Genomic DNA, 12,098 nt, shown 5'->3' with positions numbered 1-12,098 from the left:
GGAGGTAAATCACGGGTGTCTACTAGCCATTAGTGCAGGTGGCAAGGCATGGGGAGGAGGCATGCTCGGACACGCCGAGTTTTGACCCCAAGACTTCATGTGGCAACACCCTATGCCTTAACTACCGCACCGCCTCGAGGGGACATCTGTTAATAGCTTATGAGTAGCCTTATGACATTGTATACATGTTTCATTTTTCACTGCTACAGGGGAGGAGCTGTCCAATTTTTTTTATTGGACAACCTTACCCTCGGGGCGTGACAATGCCTAACTATATGTGAATATCAAGGAGCTGATCACCGGACTGGTCAACCTCTGTGAAATGGTGACCAACCGAGACTCAGTAGGCTACACACTTAACACTTTTCCTAGAACTCTAAAATGGACTTCGATCATAGATGTCTACTACATCTCGAAGGACCTAGAGGTAAGTATCCTAGAGAAACTTTTTTTGACTTTGGAATTACATGAAACTCGATGTGTGGGTACAACAAAAGAGTCAAGCCAAAATTTGGCACTAAAAGCCACCAAAAAGGATGAACCTGAGTCAGACTCAGATCTAAAAGGAGACGAAGATGCTTATATGGTAAAGAAATTTAAAAAGTTTTTTAAATCTAACAAATTTAAAGAAATGCATAATAGAAAATCTCCAAGAAATAGAAGAAAGGTTCGATGCTACCAGTGTCAAAAAGAATGACACATAAAAGAGGACTACTCAGAACTCAAAAAGGAAAAAGACAAGAGGCCCAAGCAAAATAAGCACAAGAATCTCAAGGTCACTTGGGATAAAAGCTCATCACCCAATTCAGAAATAGAAGCATACATCGAACTAGCACTAATGGCTAGCCATGAAGAATAAGGCACCTCAGAATCTAGTATCGAGGAAGGGTGACCTATTTCAGACGAATATGGCGAAGCAAAGAGAGAATTAAGTTTCAGATATGATATTGTAAGTGAAGTATGTCTTTTACCTCTTGATCAACTATATTATGATATTAAATCAATGTCTAAATCAGTGTACAAATTAAAAACTAAAAATAAAAAAAAATAAAAGGAGAATTTAGAAATAAAAAGAATATTAGCAAAATCTTGCTTAATAGAGAATCTTAAAAAATTGAAAATTGAAGATGCTAATTTAAAGGAATAAACATAAAATTTAAAAAATTCTGCATACTCAAATTTTAGATATTCTTATAGATTAAATTGGTAATTAGATTTCATAAGGGTCAAATCAAAAAAGTAATAAAAATATACATCCCTAGAAATATTTGATCAATCCAGTAGAAAGGAACCTATATTGGGTTTCAAAATCATCCTTAGTTCAAATTATGCATATTTCTAATTTTAATTTGGTTGAATATGTGCATTTTAATTGTCCATTGTGATAAAATAAATTTCCTTGTACAATTATGTTCAAAATTAATTAGGTATTAATTATTCCAAAAAAATAGGATTTTATTTTCTATCTGTAGAAAAACTTTCAAAATATTTTTGACTGTTGTATTATTTCTTAAGATCTTTGTTACAAATAGTATATTTTTTAATTTAAAAATATTTCAGAGAGTTATTTTTATAAAATTTATTTTTTTCATAAATATTTGTAAATGTTTCTATCCAACAAAATATTTTTACAATTTTTTACCAATATTTAATTTTTTATTAATTATTTATCCAAATACTAATTTTTAATATTAAAAAAATTCTTGAACAATAAATTTTTGAAAATTATATTTTTCTATAAATATACTACTCTACTACAGTCTTAAAAAAAATTATGATTTTTTAAACTTCAAAAGTATTTTTTAAGCATTTTAAAGAAAAATTTATCTTTCTGTATTAAATATTTTATTACTACTTAAATAGATTTTAGTTTTTCATGAATATTTTATTACTACTTTGGATATGTCTGCTTAACCTTTATAAAAATTCTCAGATTTTTTCAACAAATAAAATAATTTTTAAAATTATTCTTGTTAAAAATTATTTTTTAATTATTAAAATTAGAATTTAGAGAATAAATTTTAAATTTCTTTTAAAAAGTGTTAGCCACTATTCGAGTATTCCTTAGACTTTAATTTCAATTTAATTCAGCAAAACTTCTATTTTTATGTGATCAAAGAAGAAGGGGGAGGTACTTTTTTTTCTTTAAAATATTACATATCTAATGTCTTAAAACTTGCATATTTATTTGTCTTGTTTTACCCTAATTTAACTTGGGTTGGTCCACATCAAAAAGAGAAATATTGTAACTACCTCGTGGAGGTTTTGATGTGATCAACCAAGTCAAGCTAGGTCCTGTTGTGGTTTGATCATTGTGTCTAAGTGTGCAGGAACTTAGGAGCACAGGAGGTCGAGCAAAAGACATAGCTAGCGAGAAGAACAACACGGAAGAGAGCGGGCGGGTTCGGTGCGTCCAAGGGACGAGGCACTGCGGAAGAGTATGTTGGCGGACGAGAAGGAGGTGCGTGGCGTTTCCGAGGAACGATAAGCTGGAGCGGAAGGTTACTCGAGAAAGCCAGAAACTGGGTTCAGGTGAGCCCTATTTCGGATGGCCGAAATTACCCAAGCGAGCAGAGCCAAAGCGAGAGCTTGGACGAAAAAGTCAACAAAATTGTTGACTTTGATCAGAGTACCCGAACCCCCGGGGCTAGCCAGGGCACCCCAGGCTCGCGCCCTAGTCGAGCTGGTTCAGCTCGGTCCGAGCGCCCGGACTAGAAACCTTATCAAAACATGAACTGTCGCAATCTGTTATGCTGTGGATAAAATTTTATCCACCCCTAGGAGCCTAGAACCCTTCCGGGAGTTCGGATCAACGCTATAAATATAACCCTGATTTAAATAGTTGAACAACAACATTGTAAATGAATTCTCTTTCTGTTCTACTACTTTTGTGTGTTGTCAACGTTGTAAAGAAGCTACTCAGCCCAAAGGAGATTTTTGTTAGCTTCATTTGTCTAGCATTAGCAATCCTCTGCTCTCTTGCCTCTGTTCTTAATTTATGTATTTACTTTTTGATATTATACAAGTGTTTGCCTAACTTAGTTCGAAAATCGAGAAAGGGTATTCATGTCTTTTCAGAGCTATTCACCCTCCCCCCCCCCCTCTCTGGCCAGCCGTTAGGGGACCAACAATTCTGACCCACTGCATTAATTACCATCCTCTGGCATGAATTTAATTAATTATAATAATTTTGATCCCCACTAACTGAGACTTGTACGTTTCGTCCATAATCCTCATTAGATATGAACGGTTCATCATTACATGTCTAATTATAGTAATTTGAGGTAAAACCAAATCTATAAAGATGTTCTCTAGCTTTGTTATGTTGTAAAAATTTACTATTATGACATTTTCTACACAGACACCTTATCTAATCACTATCTATATACTCAATATTACTACAAGCAAAATCTAAAAATTATTTCAACCCAACTTTACACTCATCAGTTAAACCTCGACGTTCAAGTAAGATCTTGTTATACATCCAACTCCTTTCTTTCTATATTTTTTCTATTTTCATCACACAACCCATACAGTAAAAATTTATCATCTAGTGAAGAAAGAGGATACAAAACATTATAGAAATAATTATCTATCTTAAACACAATGATACAAACTTGATTTCAACAGGTGAACAAAAAGTAACAAGTAGATATACCTAAAATAGGTGATACCTACAAAAAAAGTGTCTTCAAAGACACTGAGCTCACACCAAAATGAGACATACAGAAACAACATTATGAAGTTAACAATTAAATATAAGGGGTACGCAAATAAGATATTAATCTATGCAAGTCTGATGCCAAGAAATAGATGTTCAAAATTGTAATACAAATTAATTTAACACTTATTCATCACAAAAGAAATTCAAGGTCTCAACGACCGACCAACCACAGCAATGGCCATTCAACCACATTAGTTGGCCACAATGCAATCGACCAACTAGCCATAACATGGTCGACTAGCCAACCGGCCTCGACGGGGAGGGGAAAGGAATGGGGTGGGGAAAGTGTTGGGATCTTAGATGGCTAGAGGGGGGGTGAATAGCCTCTTAAAAACAAAAACAAAATTTCTACACAGAGATTTGTTAGCACAGCGGAAATAATCAAAACAAACACTTATGCAAAGAAGAAAACACACCACCACTAACACAATGATGTACGAGGTTCGGGGATAACTTGCCCCTACTCCTCGGCGTGTCCGTAAGGTGGACGATCCCTTGATCTTTCGGTAGATCAACCCCCGGACAGATTCCGGCTAAGTATTTCTCCTTCTCGGTGGAGAAACCTCCCACAGAGTCTCAAAACAGATTTAGAATGAAGCACAAGACTTAGACTTACAGAATTTTGTGGCTACAATGAATGCACAATCAACTTACAGCCACAATGAATGCAGAGAGTGAAGACGAAGTAGATTCACAGCCAAGAGCTTCACAGAACACCCTTGCTTGAACGTCAACAGAGAGTTTGCTACCAAAGAAAAAATTCTTCTCCAACCTCTCTTCTACCTCCTTCTTATTTCTCTGCTCTCTTGCTGTCTTCAGCCAGAGCCAAAACACTGCATCGAATCACGTCAACCAGTAGCGTATCACTGTCGCCGAACCAAGCGTCGCCAATCACGCTTCTTCCTCATCTGATTATCTGAGCTCACATCAATACCATCCTTGGTCTTCACTGGTGTCTCTGAGCTCGAACCAATGAGGAAGAGTCAAGCTGATTGCAGCCAGTGAGCCAACTGAACAAGCCAGTGAACGTTGACGCTTCTTTTGCACAATTTGCAGCGATAACTAGTGGAAAAACCATTTTGTTTTATTCCTTTGATAGTCATTGATTTGAATTCAAGCATCACCATGGTACCTGCAACCTGTTACTCAAAAAGCTCACAAGCAGATGTTAGATCAGACGCATCAGAAACGAATCAGAAATTAGCAGAAACTGACAGTGTGTGCAGACAGTGTGGTGGATCGGTCAGCGGACCGATCCACACCTTTGGATTGATGTCTGATCGGTCGTGAGGACCGATCAGGGTATGGCCTGATCGGTCTGCAGACCGATCAGGGATTAATGAGTGCGGTTCCTTGCACTCCTGAGATCGTCACCTGATCGGTCTCAAGACCGATCAGGATATGACCTGATCGGTCCTACAGACCGATCAGGGTTCATATGGATCGGTCCACGGACCGATCCACTGCCTTTTTCCTTCTCGCGACATCATCTCCTGATCGGTCTACTGGTGAGCTACTGAGTGTTTCCTGATCGGTCTACAGACCGATCAGATTACACTCAGTGTGCTACTGAGTGTTTCCTGATCGGTCGCCAGACCGATCAGCAAACATAGTTTCACCAGATCGGTCTGTGCACCGATCAGGCAATCAAAATCCCACTGGATCGGTCTGTTGACCGATCCAACGCCCATGTGATATTAGGATTGGTCTTGAGAACGAGCTACCGAGCCCTCTCTGACCTAGTCCGGAGAACGAGCTACCGAGCCCTCTCCGACTTCGTCCGGTCCAGAGAACGAGCTACCGAGCCCTCTCTGACCACTCCGTGCCAAGTCTCCATACTTGGACTTTTCCCATGCCAAGCTCCCTGCTTGGACTTTTCACCAGATGTCTGGTCAACCTTGACCCATCTGGATTTCCCTTGCCTGGCTTCACTCACCAGGACTTTCCCTCCCAACGGATCAACCTCGATCAGTAGTCAGTCTGAGTTTGATTAATATCTGATACAAACTTAAATCAGTGTCAACATCAAAACAACAGCCAGGTCAGACTGTATCAACAATCTCCCCCTTTTTGTTGTTTGACAACATGATTTAAGTTTAGATCAGAATTTGTTCAAATTTTCATAATTTTAGGGGAATCAAGATCCTCCCCCTAAGACGGATATTACACTGTATGAGGGTCTTCAAATTTTCATTCATCTAAACTTAGTTATCTTCTCCCCCTTTGTCAAACACCGAAAAGGTGCGAATAAGGTAAGATAACTCAAAGAACTCCCCCTTAACCCTTACTGTTTGTTTCTTAAAGGACTTAGAATTCCCTCTAAGTGTATTATAAGACAGTAATAAGGAAATAAAGGACAAACAAGACATGCAAGTGAACAGCATCTTAATAACCGATAGAAAATGAAGCATAATAAAGAGCAAGCAAATATAAAACTGAGTAGCATAAATACATGAGTAGCATCAGAAGTGCAAACATCCAGGTCAGACAAATAACATCCAAAATACATACAGACAAGGTGACACACAGACTATATCAATCAACGTCCTCAACATGAGGAGCATCATCATCATCGGCAGGAAGGGTGAAATCCTAAGGCGGCACGCTGGAGGATGGATAGCCTGGGTAAGACTGCGGAGGCGGGTAGCGTGCCATCCATCCGAGTAGCAACTGCTGTGTCACCACCTGATGACTGCGCATATCATCGAAGCGCTGGTCAATATGCCCACGCAGGTCATCGTAGCGCTGGTCTATACGAATACGTAGGCCATCCATCTCAGCAGATATCATCTCCTCGTGCTGATCAAAGCGGCTCTCCAGCTCGGCGATCTGCCAGCGCAGGAGCAGCAACAGGAGCAGCCTGTCGTCGAGGTAACTCACCTAGTGCCCTCCCATCCTTCCACCTAACCGCCCCGGCCTGTCCTAAGATTCCAGACTTGGAAAATGCACGTTTCCCAAGTCGACAATCCTGCCTAACCATCTTTACTATCCTCCCCTTAGAGACGTCAATACCCAGGGTCTCAAGCCAGTCAGTAATCACATGCCCAAAAGGCATATAGATGGTGTAACCGCTTGGCTCGCTATGGGATATGATAGAAGTATAGACACTCGACATGATATCAAAGTCAAGACGCCTACGCAACCCATAAAGCATCAGACAATGATACGGTCGAATCTCTGCCAATGGTTTAGAGGTAATAGGCAGAAGACAGTTTGTGACAATTTTGAAAAGAATGTAATCAGGAGCAGAAAGGCCAAGGGCTGCAAATGTAGGAAAATCGACATCTAACTCATCTAATCCATCCGGTCTCGGATGTCCAAAGAAGTACTCATAAATCGAGTCAGATGAGACATCAAGAGGATGAGGCACGGGTTCAGGCAAAGCAGGATAGAATGAGAACACCATCCCCGAACACATATGACAGCCTAAATAACCAAAGAAAGCAATTAAGTTGAAATCAACGTTTTGCTTAGCCACTCTTGATCTATAACTACCATCAATAGTCTGATGAAGGTTGTTATAGAATTCAGAAACTAAGTCAAGGTTGATATCCCTCTCTAAATATACCAAGGAATCAAGTTTATAGTAGGCTATGGTCTCCGTAATCGCTGGACAAAACTCATTCATGTAGTTTTTATCGACTGATCTACATGGGAGCAACTTGAAGGTTCTTTCCTTAAAGGATTTTTCAAACTGTTGGTTGGGGAATCTCCCCGAACTGGACGGTTGAGGTCGAGAGGGAGCAGGAGCTTTGGATTTATCTTTGGACTTGGAAGTACCCTCACCTACTGGTTTCTTTCTAATGGGACACAATGGGAAAAAGAAGAGCACAGGAGCCACCCGAAACACAAAGCCACAGATATGTGAGGAATGAAATCGAAATGCCAAAGTTCTAGAGAAATAGGAGTTACCTTGGTGCCATTGAACTCTTGGCTAGAGCTTCGGAGAGCTAGAACTGCGACTAGTGTTCCGGCGTGCAAAGAGAAGAGAAAGGGTGAGCTGGTGGGAAGAGTCGGCTAGGGTTTCGCGTGAATGAGGAAAAGAAGGGATCGGGAGGTTTTAAGGGTTTAGATGGGTGTACAGTGAAGAAATGATCGGACGGTTGTCCGATCAGAAGGTATCAGAAGCCTCCTGATCGGTCTCCAGACCGATCCAGGAACAACCTGATCGGTCCACGGACCGATCAGGAGACGATCAGTGGCTTTTGTGCCAAATTGATCTGATCGGTCTCCGGACCAATCAGGGAACTCTCTGATCGGTCTGTAGACCAATCAGAAAGGGATCAGTAGCGGGCTCGAGCGTTCCAGGCTGTCCTGATCGGTCCGTAGACCAATCAGTGTCTGATACTAGTATCTCCCGTAATTTCAGTAACTGAAAACAGTAATTTCAGTAACTCGTGTTCGATAATTCGTGGAAGTTTCTCTAGGAAAACTTCCAAGTTCAGTACCTAGAACATGGAGGATCTACAAGCATAACTCTTACCTAAAAGTTATGGTCTGAACATGTTTATAGCCCTAAAGTTTCAAATTCTTATCAAACAAAACCTCACACTAATTCCAACCATATGGAGTTCTGTCTTCTTGGTCCTTAAGAGTTCAAAACATAATTTTGCTAAACTCATCTCTACGATCAGGTTCAAGTTTGTCAAAATATAAACAACTTGTCCTAATTTTCAATCAAGGCATGAAAGCTGAAATTTTTTATCCTTGTTATGTTTAGTTTCAAGTTTGTCAAAATATATCCAAGTTGTTATTATTTCCTTTAACAACCTATCGTTTTATCAATCAAAGTCATGACATAAACCAAACAACAATATCAATCAACACATCAACCATCAACCATGATTAGAAAATTTCTAGGCAAAAGTCCAACCAAGGTTCCTTGGTTGGAATATATGAGTAAGATCAAGGAACCAATTACAAATGAATTATGTAATGGTGTTCCCCATACTCAATTAATGTCTCTTCAACCTAATTATTCAAGGGATGCATGATACATTTTGAATAATTTGGTTGTTCCTAGCATCTCACCCCATTTCTAGCAAACAAAAATATTTTGTTAAACCTTATAGTTTGTGTGAGATGCTCCCAAGTTGCCCAAAATCATTCCTAATTTCTCTTGTCATTTTAATTGTCCTTATTGATCATGATGAAGTCCTAAGGACCTAATGAGCCAAACACATCCCCAACTCCCTCCTTAAATGACTAAATTCATTTTCCGGAAGGGGTTTGGTGAAAATGTCGGCTAGGTTTGACTTTGACTCCACATATGTGAGCACAATGTCACCCCTAGCTACGTGATCTCTAATGAAGTGATGACGCACTTCAATGTGCTTGGTCCTTGAATGATGGACTGGATTTTTAGTTAGGTTGATCGTGCTAATGTTGTCACATAGCACTTGTACACCCTTATAAGAAAGTCCATAATCCTCTAGGGTGTGTATCATCCACAACAATTGTGATACACTCTCTCCCATGGCAATATATTCGGCCTCGGTCGTGGAGAGAGCAACACAATGTTGCTTCCGACTTGACCAACTAACTAAAGATGAACCTAAGAATTGACAACCCCCACTAGTGCTTTTCCGATCCAATTTGCACCCAGCATAATCGGAATCGGTATAGCCTACCAAGTCAAAAGACTCTGTACGAGGGTACCATAGACCTACTCGAATTGTGCCCTTAAGGTATCTCAATATTCTCTTAACTGCAATTAAATGAGATTCCTTGGCACAGACTTGATATCTAGCGCACATGCCCACAGCAAAAAGTATGTCAGGCCTACTAGCTGTGAGATATAGAAGACTACCAATCATGCTTCTATACTGCGTTAGATCAACTGGTTTTCCACTCTCATCATTGTCAAGGCGAGTGTTTGTCGCCATAGGAGTGGATACTTCCTTAGAGTCACTCATGTTGAATTTCTTGAGCATCTCTTGAGTGTATTTCGTCTGATGGACATAAATGCCATCTCGAGTTTGTTTGATTTCAAGCCCAAGGAAGAATGTCAATTCTCCTACTAGACTCATCTCAAACTCACTCTCCATGTGAGAAATAAATTCATTCAAATAGCCCTTGTTATTTGAGCCACAAGTTATGTCATCGACATATACTTGGGCTACAAAAATATTTTCACCATCTCTACGCAGAAATAGTGTTGGGTCTATTTGGCCTCTCACAAAACCCTTTTCTAGTAAATATGTTGACAACCTCTCGTACCAAGCTCGTGGTGCTTGTTTAAGCCCATAAAGTGCTTTCTTGAGCTTGTACACGTGGTTTGGAGCTTCGGTATTCACAAACCCCGGTGGTTGTTCAACATAGACTTCTTCTTTAATAAAACCATTTAAGAAGGCAGATTTAACATCCATTTGATAGAGTTTGAAACCTCTATGTGCAGCAAAAGCTAGCATCAAACGAATGGACTCTAATCGTGCCACGGGAGCATAAGTCTCATCATAATCGAGACCTTCGACTTGACTATAGCCCTTGGCTACAAGTCTTGCCTTGTTTCTTACAACTTCTCCCTTTTGATTTAACTTATTTTTGAAGACCCATTTAGTTCCAATAATGGTGGTCTTTTTCGGTCTAGGAACCAAGTCCCACACTTGGCTCCTTTCAAATTGACCTAATTCGTCTTGCATAGCTATGATCCAATCAGGATCGTGCAATGCTTCATCAACTAGTCTTGGTTCAATCTCTGAAATCAATGCGACTTCATTAGACTCATTTCTAAAGAATGACCTAGTCCTAACCCCTTGTTGGATATCTCCCACAATTTGGTCTTGGGGATGACTGATGGTTATCCTAGATTGTCTTGGTGTTGGTGGTGCCTCATGAATGGTCTCACTAGGCACAGGCAAGGACTCAATATCAGGCAGGGGATCAACCGGAGCCCTTTGTTGCCTTTGCTCATCGTCATCAGAGTCAACCTCGACTCTTTCTTCATTTTGATCATTCAAACTTAGATTTCTAAGTTCAAATTGAATTTCTCCTACATCCCTTGATTGATCATTTGAGTTGGGGATTTCTTCAAACGCTACGTCTGAGGACTCTTCAATCAATTTAGTCCTATTGTTGTAGACTCGATAGGCTTTGCTGGTGAGAGAGTACCCGACCAGTATCCCTTCATCAGCCTTAGCCGTGAACTTCCCAAGATGATCCTTTGTGTTCAAGATAAACACCTTACAACCAAACACCCTAAGATGTTTAATTGTAGGGGGTCTCCCAAACCAAAGTTCATGGGGGGTCTTTCCTAAAAACCTATGTATCAATATTCGGTTTTGCACATAGCACGCTGTATTTACAGCTTCAGCCCACAAGTAACTCGGTAGTGAGTACTCATTAAGCATGCTTCGTGCAACCTCTTGCAAGACTCGGTTCTTTCTCTCCACAACCCTATTTTGCTGTGGGGTCCTTGGAGTTGAGAACTCATGTCTATACCCTTTTGCTTGACAAAATTCTAAGAACCTATGATTTTGAAATTCACCACCATGATCACTTCTAATGGTTTTAATTGTTGTTGATTTTTCATTTTCAGTTCTTCTACAAAAAGAAATAAAAATATCTATGGTTTGATCCTTAGTTTTCAAAAAGAAAGTCCATGTGTATCTAGTAAAATCATCAATAATTACTAAACAATATCTACTACCATTCAATGAAATAACATTGTTACAATCAAACAAGTCCATATGTAATAAGTCTAAGGCAGTAGATGTACTCACAGTGCTTTTACCTTTATGAGGTGCTTTTGTTTGCTTACCCATTTGACATGCATCACATAGTTTGTTCTTTTGGTACTTGATGCTTGGTAAGCCTCGTACTAGTCCTTTGTTGGCCAACTTCCGAATGTTCTTCATGTTTACATGTGCCAACCTTCTATGCCAAAGCCAAGACTCTTCTTCTTTTGACATGAGACACTTAATCAAAGCATTAGTAGCACTTTTAAACGATACTTGATAAATATTATCAACCCTTGTGCCTACTAGTACCGTGTCAAGTGTGTCAATGTGTTTAACCAAACATTGACTTGAATGAAATTCAATTGTGTAACCCGTATCACACAATTGACTGACACTTAGGAGATTAAAAGTCATCCCCTTGACTAGAAGGACATTCTTGATATGGAGACATTCGGATATATGAATGTCTCCAACTCCTACAACCTTAAGGCTACCATTATTACCAAAAGACACATTACCTCTACTTTTGTTTTGAATGGTTGTAAACAGTGATTTGTTCCCGGTCATGTGCTTGGAGCATCCACTATCAACAAACCAAGTTGATAGATGCTCCCCCTCGACCAATGCCTACAAGACACGGAAGATAGAGGTTTTAGGTACCCAAATCTTGGGACCTAATGCTTCTACAATGAAAG

This window comes from Zingiber officinale, chromosome 5A (genome assembly GCF_018446385.1).
Source record: "Zingiber officinale cultivar Zhangliang chromosome 5A, Zo_v1.1, whole genome shotgun sequence".
NCBI classification, from domain to species: domain Eukaryota; kingdom Viridiplantae; phylum Streptophyta; class Magnoliopsida; order Zingiberales; family Zingiberaceae; genus Zingiber; species Zingiber officinale.
This window is presented reverse-complemented; position numbering follows the sequence as displayed.